This window comes from Gopherus evgoodei, chromosome 11 (assembly GCF_007399415.2).
Source record: "Gopherus evgoodei ecotype Sinaloan lineage chromosome 11, rGopEvg1_v1.p, whole genome shotgun sequence".
In the NCBI taxonomy this organism is placed as follows: Eukaryota; Metazoa; Chordata; order Testudines; family Testudinidae; genus Gopherus; species Gopherus evgoodei.
In genome coordinates, this window is record NC_044332.1 from 30189796 (window position 1) to 30195993 (window position 6198).

The 6198-nt window shown below is 44.6% G+C and overlaps 1 protein-coding gene across 1 annotated transcript in view; it reads right to left on the reverse strand.

The window, feature by feature from the left end:
* The window catches only part of GULP1 (GULP PTB domain containing engulfment adaptor 1), a 286451-nt gene extending 285185 nt beyond the window's left edge, over window positions 1-1266 (reverse strand). Inside the window, 1 exon segment of the mRNA XM_030580450.1 lies at window positions 1135-1266. The gene's annotated coding sequence lies outside the window, so the exon portion shown is untranslated.
* Between the last annotated feature and the right edge of the window lie 4932 nt (window positions 1267-6198).

Sequence of the window (6198 nt, forward strand, 5' to 3'; positions counted from 1 at the left end):
AGTCTAATAAATATTAGAAAAAACCTGACAGATGTTCTTGGGGTGTATTCATTGCTATACAGGATTAAAGATCCATAATCATTACTGAATTTCAAAGGTGATCTAAATTTCAGAAGTATATGCAGACTGACAATGACTGAGGACTTCCCAGCATCTCCTGAAGGCCTTATTGAGAGAAAATTAATTCCAGCATCACTTTATTTTCTATGCAATCATCACACTGGGAAATATTGCATGATTAATTCTAGTGATACAATTCAATATTGATGTGAGTATGTAGCAAAGGGTTATTTCCTCTATATTATTAGAAAAGTCTTCCGCATACAAAGGATTGTACTCACTACTCTAAGATCCAAACATTCCTGCCAGGCTCCATCAATCTTTTTCTGTTTCTTAAATCTAGTACAACAAATGCCAATGTCCCCAGTCCCCACCTCCCGCTCGCTCTCTTGGGGAAAAAATGGGCAAGATTTGCAATCATTGCTAACACCAGCAAACCCTCAAAATCGAGACGCCTAAGAGTGGAAAGGTGCTTAGGTCGCTACAGCTGTTTCACGTTTTGGAGGGAGGAAGAGAGGGATAATTGGATGCCAGTCCTTTCCGATCTTGGACGTAAGGCAGCTGCAGCGCAAAACCAACAAGGGAGCTGGAAGTTGCGCCGCGAGCGGCTAAGGGGAGGAGGCTGCAGGGCTCATGGCTAGATGCCCCAGGCGTGCTCACTCAACCTAAAAAAGTTTCCCCGGGAGACCGAGGCTGCCCCGGGCCCGCTCCCGACACCAGACACGCGCGCTGGCCCCGCGCCCCAGCATCACTCCAGCCACTGCGCGCAACAGGCTGCTCCGTCCCTTGCCAAACCGCGCTCGGACGCCGCAGCCCCGGGAGCTGCCCAACGCGCCCCCCTTCCCGGCCTGCGCCTGGCAAGAGCCCCGGGCCCCTGCCGGTGAAGACGGGCGCTCCGCGGGGTGCCTCCCCCTGGCTGCCACGACTGGCCCTGGAAGGGGCTGAAAGAGCCGCCGCCAACGCCGAAAGTCCTCGCTGGGGCTTCAAACTCCTGCGGACTTGCAGGGGAGTTTGGCTGGACTGAGTCCCGCTCACGGCGCGGGCAGCCTCCCGAAGGAAGGACGCGCGGGGTACCTTGCGGAGTGATGGAGGGTGGCAGCCGGGGCCAGCCCCTGCGAGACACCCAGGGAGAGAAGCGGCTCCGCGAGCTCCCGGCTCAGCCACCGAGAAAGTTTCCTGACGTCAGGCTGGGCTTCCTCCCGCCTCCCCTCCCACCATTGATCTGCCGGAGCCGGCGCTTGGCTGCTCCCGGGCTCCCTCTGGCTCACGCCGCCTTGCTACAGCGGGAAGTGGCCTGGCTCATTGGCAGGCGGAGCGCGTGTGCGCCCCCCTCCCGCGCGCGCGTTCGCTGGTTCAGCGCCCGGCCAAGAGGCTGGGACTTTGCCCCGTGATGGTTTAGACGGGGAGTGATCCTTCCCACAGCAGCTTCGCGAGGAAAGAACGTGCCAGAGGTAATAGAAGCTGCTAAACTGTCTTTAACAACCATAGCGAGTCTGGCAGGGGGCTGTATTCTTGAAGAAATCTGCTGGGGTGGGGAGGATGCAGATTCTGGGGGATGCATTCCCAGGGACGGGTAAGAGTACCTAGGCACAACCCCCACCTGATTGGGGTCCCCAGCTATGAAATCATGTGGTGGCATAAGTGATGTGAGCAGGGGTCATCAAAGAGCACAAATACAGCTGGAGAGAAGAGGAGGGGGCTCAGCAGGCCTCTTTTTCTACTTTAGGTAGTTTATGAAATGCCTGCCCTCTCCCCTGACCTGTTGCCACTGCTACTCATGTAGGTCTTTGAGCCTGAGTCTTGGCAGTCTCCAACAAGAGAGAGCCCTAGCAGAGGACATTGCCACAAGGCTGCATATAAGAGGGATGGCAGCTACCCTCATAACTCTGCTTGGAACAATGCACCTACTACCACGGAAGATGAGGGTGCTGTGTGCCTGTAGTGGAGAGTCCTGTGAAAAGCAACCACCCTCCCAGAGCAGGAACAACCCCCCCAGCTTTAGAGCCCTAGGCTTGGATGGCAGGAAGTCTTCTCCCACAGGAATCCCACTGGACTGGTAAGAGGAAAACTGCTCACAGAGCACATGCTGCTCGTTTTGGCAAGGGACTCTCTCCTCCCAGATGGAACCCAGCCTGTCCATGGATGGGAAACAGCAGACTAGTTGCACATCAGGGAAGAGAGAGAGAAAAAACCACTGATTCACTGAAGGGGTAGCAGCAGAGCCATTGTCATCCCAGAATAGGGCTTGTGTGTGAGTGGTACCACCCTACCAAGCAAGGTCAAGGCCATATTGAGATCAGGTCTGTAGGAGCCCCTGATTGGACAAGTGTATGGTCTCACATTGCTTTAATCCAGCTCTGCCTTGGGAAAAATCTTCTGGGGGAAGAAGAAGCAATTTAAGGGACAGAAAGTTCCAGAGGCAGCCTGCTAGGGGGCTGCATGATGTAGTGCAGGCATTCACTGAAGATGCCTACTCTGGGTAAGGTGTTGTTTAGGGAGCATATCTACTGGAAAGTACTCCTCCACAATTGGTTAATTTGATCTTTAAGAGTACTGATGGATTCCTCACTGTCTCTGAGCTCTCACAGAGAAACATTACTCATGGATAATGCTTTCATCTCCAGTTGGCTATTCTAACAGATGACCAGGTTTCAGTTTTCACACCTTTGTCACTTGTTTGCTGGACTACCACAATATATCTGACCATGGTGCCTTTAGCACTTAGGAAACTCCAAATAGTACAGAACACTGCACCATATCTTCTCAGCACCACAGGCTACCACATGCACATCAGACTTGGCCTCTGGTCTTTATGATGGCTTCCCATAGAATTTCTAATCAAAATCAAGATCTGAGATCGTATTTTCAAGGTAATCCATAGGCTAGATCCAGGATATTTTAAAAAACTACCTAAAACTCTGGGATTAAGTCTGTGGTCAACAACTCTGCTCCTCGGGCACAATTAAATTCTCTATAATAAGGGTAAAGAGCATCATTATAAGAGCCAGAACTTTCTCAGGGCCAATCTCAGACCATGGAATGAACTTCCCCAGGAATTCAGGACCTTCGCAAATCTCATCACCTTCTGCTCCAAGTGCATGGCCCATTTATCTGATATTGCCTTCTCTAATAACTACATTATGTGTGTATATATTACACACACAAACACCCTACCAAAACAAAACACTGCACACATTTTTTTGCCTGGAAAGAGGATGAGAGAACAAACCCCACATGACAGATGTGTAGTCATATTTTATACCCTACTGGAAGGTGTTCAGGAACTACAGTAATGAGCATAGTATAAAAACCCTCTATAGAATACATTTTTGAGCAAGTCTGCAATGAGGAATAGAATTCTTCTGGGTAGGGGACATGTATTCCCTCTTCTTCTGTCACTGGGAGATGCAAGTTAAGTGATATATATTCCTTGTTAAAGTGTGCTGCGGGGGGGGACACAAGCTTTTAAGTTCAAGTATTTTCAATGAAAGTCATGGAGACTGCAGATTAGAGACCAAGTATTACCTATGGAAGGACAAGAAACTCATCTCTTTCATGTTCCATTTATTCCTGTGTCATTCTGCCACGGTGATGCTAGTAAGGGGACATGCACTCTCTTTGAAAACACGGGAAACTCATCTGTCATTCCTACTCCTGATTTTCCATAGCAGACCACCAGAGCAATAGCAGCATTTCATTTTTCGTTACTCAACAGACAAACCTTGAGAGTGGCCATTTAGGTTCCAGAGCAAGACATGTCACTGAAATCAAAGCAAAGTTTGTTTTAAGCAAAGTTAAGAGACATTGTAGTTGGTGCTGCCTCAAACAGGGGCTTGCCTAGATGACCTCTCTCAAGGTCACTTTCAGCCCCCCAATTTTATGATTATTCAGAAAGATTGAGGTTGTGTCATGATGGAGAGATCATGACAAAAACAACAAAGGATACAAATCAAATGTATCAAGTATCGGGGTAGATGTGTTAGTCTGTACCCACAAAAACAATGGGGACTGGACTCGATGACCTCTCGAGGTCCCTTCCAGTCCTAGAGTCTATGAGTCTATGAGAATCCGGTGGCACTTTAGTAACTTCAGACAAACATGATCACTGATCTGCCTCGTACATGGAAACAGGGCTGAGGCTGGTAGTCAGATTAATTAGTGTGATTAATTTTTCAATTGATTTTCAACCACAAAATATTGCCTCCAAAATTTGGATGCTGAAATGAAGCAAATTCTCACAATGTTCTCTACTGCAGGATACAAATATCAAGTTCCTTAAAATTCAAGTTGAATTATGTTCCTAAAGAAAAAAAAACAAACAAGAATCAGCATAATTTTAAATTTTCAAAATGTATAAATTTTGACTGTGGGCAATTTGCAAATAAATCATGAGACTGTTGCACAGAATAATTTTGTACAAAGTCCCTAACAATGGTAACAATCAGTCTTCCTAAATCCCAGCCCAAAGGGGAAACATGCCAAAATGAATATACAAAAAGGGCAAGAAAATGGGGGGAGGATGGAATGCCTATCTGGATTCCCAATGTGCATCACTTTCACTGCTGCGGTTTTGTGCCTGATGACTTTTTAACCTCCTGGAGTTACAGCCACCTTAAGGATTTATATTAAAATTCTAGAAAGAAAAACAGCCCTGTTACAATAATAGAAAGGTGGAAGGGTGCATATGAATGACTGAAATTTCTCATTTCATCCATAACTGATTCTTCCTTTGAGAGGCAAAAATGCTGATAAGCTCTAGCATTCCTGCTGTATCACACAGGTAGTGCTGGGTGTTGTGTTGTGTTGCATGTGCATGAAGAACTACTGGCAAAGGCTGTACCAACATCTTGTTAACAGTCTAAGTTGACAGCCCATTTCATATATCTCCTATTCTGTGTGTCTGTCCATCTGTGGCCAGCTGGGGAGGAAATTATGAAGTCCATATAGGATTGAAGAAAAAAGAAAATTTCTTCATAGATGGCACAGAACTAATTTAATAATGATATTTTGAAGGGTTTTTGTAATTGCTTTACATAGTTGGGGTTTGTTGTTCTTTTTTCATAGTTTGATTGTTTCCTGAGGTAACAAGCCAACTTGTGCACTCCATACTCAGGCAAAACTACCGTCAGTTTCAACAAAAGGGTATGGTCTTATAATTAGCTTTTCAAAATGAACAGTGCAAACTGACTTGTGACATGTGCTGCCTAAGATAAACAACCTTAAATTGGTTCAATAAGTATAATACATATATATTATTTTTATAATACTAGCTCTCAACTACTGTCAAGTTAAGAAATGTAAGTTCAAAGTTTTGATCTACCATATTTCTTATTTTGCAAAGTCATGTACATCTCTACCTGTTTATGTTTTATAAAATAAAACTTCAGTAGTGTTTTTTTTTTAAGTTAAGAGAAATAAAGGTCAGCAGCTCAATCTCAATAGCAAAGCAAAAGTGCATGTGGGATGAATATAAGACATTTCTAGCAAGGTTATTTACAAAAGAAGTGAAAATTTTAAGGGTATTCAAAAATACTGTTACTGTGCCATTACAAATACCAATACAAATGCAAATACCATTCAGCATCAAAGATGTTTTCCAGTAAAATGAGATACAGATTTAATGAAAATGACAAGATTTTGTCCCAACTTCACTCAGTGATATTGAATGGGGTCAGGGTATAATTTGTCCTAAAATTGTTAGTAATAACACAATACCATTTTGAGTACAATAAAATAGTTTCCTAAACATTGATGCAAGTCCAAACATTTTCAGTGCTCATTCCATAGGCAACTGTGTTTCTCATTAAAAAGTATATGTTTTATATAAAAATATGAGGGGAGGGGAGAGGAAAGGAATCTGTGTATGGGAATCTTTGGTTTTCTTGTCTCTTAGGATATTTTCCCTTTGAGAATCTCTATTTTAGTATACAATTAAGAGGAACGTAATATAAATCTATTTTCAACTACAACTTATGCAATTCCTTGGAGGGAGTAAGAGAAGTGTCATAATACATGGATTCTTATCATTTGTTTCTTCCTTGAGAGAGCTTTTTCCCCCATCACCAAGACAACCAGTAGGCTACGATGAGTGTTAAGAGATTGAAAGTAGAGTAGAGAGGTACCAGAAGTAGTCCCTCT